Genomic DNA, 2932 nt, shown 5'->3' on the forward strand with positions numbered 1-2932 from the left:
CGAGCCCCGCGCCCCCTCCGGGCACCCCCGGCAGAAAGGCGAGAGGAGGAGGCTCTGGGGTTGGCAGGCACGGAAAAGGTTCATTTCCACCGAAAATCCCAAGATGCTCTCTTTTTCAGTAGCAGCTTGGGTTTCTGTTTGTTGAGTTTCAAGACGACCTGACGCAGGAGCTGCTGGGCTATTATGCAAGTTAATTAATGCAGAATGTGGGAGCAGGTGCTGTAAAATGTCACCAGAGCCTTTTGCACTGTAGAGACAGAGAGTTTGGCCTGAATCATCTCCTCCTGCAGACACAGGAGATATAGATCCAGAGCCAAGGGAAACCCCGAGTGGTCTCTGTCAGTGACAGCTCTGTGCCACCTCCCCGCCCAAGCAGCTGCCCAGATAAGAGAACAGCCTGAAACAGCCGCTGTAAGCCTCAAACTGTGAGAAATGCAGTGCTGGTGGGTGCTGTTGAGATAGAAGAACCCTGAGTTTCAGTCTGTTTTGGTTTGCTATGGATACATTGACACTGCGGCCTGAAACAAATTAAACACACGCCCCAAACGCTGAGCTGTGGTTTTGCTGCACCAGAACTGGGACTGCAACGTGGAAAGGGCCAGCTGTGGTACAGTGAGGCGTTTTCCACCCAGCCCCGCATCCGCTCTCGCCCCTGCATGGGCAGAGAGCCTCCCCGGGAGCCAAACCTGCCCAGCTCAGCTCATCCCCCTTCCACAGGTCACACCATGCTCAAAACACTGGCACCAACCAGGGGCTGACACACAGAGTTTAATATTTTGCAATCTTGACTCTAAAGAGCCAGGAGTGGCAGGGGACAGCACTGTGCTGCCAAGGTCCCTCGTTCCTGCAGCTGCAGTCCCAGAGCACAGAGGCACACTGCGCAGCTCTCAGGACCTGCCGTTAGCTTGCAGGATTTGGGCAGGGCGGAATCCCTCGGTGCAGCTTTCTGAGTGCACAGAATCAGTGCTTGTCTTCTGGATACACAGAGGGAATCTCGATTTCAAGTACTTAAAATTTACTGAAATGCAGGACACCAAACAGACACAAGGACTCGCCTGTCCCAGGAAGGCGCAGGATTCAGAGTAGAGCTTAGGGGTGGTATTTGGGATCAGCAGCAGAGTCCTGTGCAGAACAACCACTGAGCCAAGTGCAGTGGACCCCAAGGGCATGCAGCTGCCCACAGGCAGACCTGGAGGGCCTTGACTACCATGTTCCTGGGACAGGGATATGACAGAGGTGTTTGATAGTGGCCTTGGCTGAAGTCATAAAGCAGCAGGATCCTACTGACTGCTGCAGAACACCCTGACTATCCTACCCCTAGAGGGAAGTGAAGACCCTGTAGTTCAGGAGAAGGGGCACCCCACATGCCACGACCTTCAAGAGTGAGGCCAGTGCGACCTGCCCAGCACCATTGACATGAACTTTGCCATCCAGTTTCAGACAGCTGGATTTCAGGGTGGCTGGGCAGCACTCCTGGTAACAGGCAGTCTTCATCTCACCAGCACAGACTGGTTTGGCAACCTTGCAGGCTTTGCTGCATCCTGCCATGTAATTCAAGCCCATCTTCTTCATCTGGAAGAAGGAGAGACATTGGCCTGGGGATCATGCCAAGCCTTCGGTGTTCACATTACAGGAACACAGTGGCAGCCCCAGGCCATACCTCACAGAAGTCCTGCCCCATGATGCATCTAGTGACAGTCTTCCTGCCTTTGAAACACCCATCCCCGTGGCAGGAGAATGCTGTGCACACTTTCCCCTAGGAGAGAGGACCAGAGCATACACCATATAGTCATCGGGCTTCACTACCAAGGACTCCTCTTCACTCGCTCTGTGCTGCCTTATTTTTGCTGTCTCAGGCATTTTGGTTCCAGAGATAAAAGACTATCAGTGCCCCATCTGAAACTGCAGGAAACCACTGAAACACCAGTGGAGCAAACAAGTTTCAAGCCTCCTTTTCCTTCCTCTTGACAGGGCTCTGCAAAGATAAGCACCTTCCCCTCCACTAGGCTCAGGAAGGGTTGCAGAGCCCAGTGAGCCCTGTGCCCTCCCTGCAGGTGCAGGAGGGGTCACCACGCGGTCAGGACAAACAGCCTGAGTGGACGTGAGTGGTGGGCAGGGGAGCAGGGACAATGGACAGGGCTCCCTACAGACGGCTACTTCTGATGCTCAGTCAGGATTTGTTCCTCTTCCAACTTTTGACCCCCTAGAGCAGGTGCCAGAGGGACCTTTCCCTGTCTCCTGCTCAGGTGGGAGCTCAGGTGTCCTACCCCCCAGAGAGCCTGTGGCTGCAGTAGCCTCTGCCCAGGTGGTACCTACGTTTTGGGGAGCAGGTCTGGGGGTGGTGGTGGTCGTTGGCGGTGCAGTGGCAGGTGACAGGTCCCCTGCAGACACACGAGGAGCCCCGTGAGGTTGTGCCCAGCACACAGCCCCGCGGGGTCCTGCACTGCCGCGCGGGGACAGGTTCACCGGCGCAGCTCACGCTGTGGTCGCAGTGCTGGGGCCGCCCTGTCCCTCAGCCGAGGACAGAGCCAGCCCCAGGACTGAGAGACGCGCGATGCAGCCGCAGCTGCTCCGTGATGGGCTGTGCCCACCCTCCCGTGCTGGGCCCCGCGGCAGGTACCGTAGGCGCTGGCGTTGAGCCGCAGGCAGAGGGAGGTGGTGCAGCACTCCAGGGCACACTGCTGCCTGCTCACACTGCCGCTGGTCCTGCACAGCTCCGTGCTGCACCTGCTGCTGCACCTGGCTGAGTAGTTTGTGCTGGAGAAACGATAAAGCTGCAACAGCAGAGTCAAGGGATAAAATGAGTGCAAAGAGGCGCAGTTACAAAGGAGCAGAAATAACTGACAGGCTGCCAAATAGAGAAGGGAAACAGGAGATAGACCGGTACTTAATAGAGCTCTGTGGATTCCTGAGGTAAAGAAAGGGAAGGCTT

This window comes from Acanthisitta chloris, unplaced genomic scaffold (genome assembly GCF_000695815.1).
Source record: "Acanthisitta chloris isolate BGI_N310 unplaced genomic scaffold, ASM69581v1 scaffold18130, whole genome shotgun sequence".
In the NCBI taxonomy this organism is placed as follows: domain Eukaryota; kingdom Metazoa; phylum Chordata; class Aves; order Passeriformes; family Acanthisittidae; genus Acanthisitta; species Acanthisitta chloris.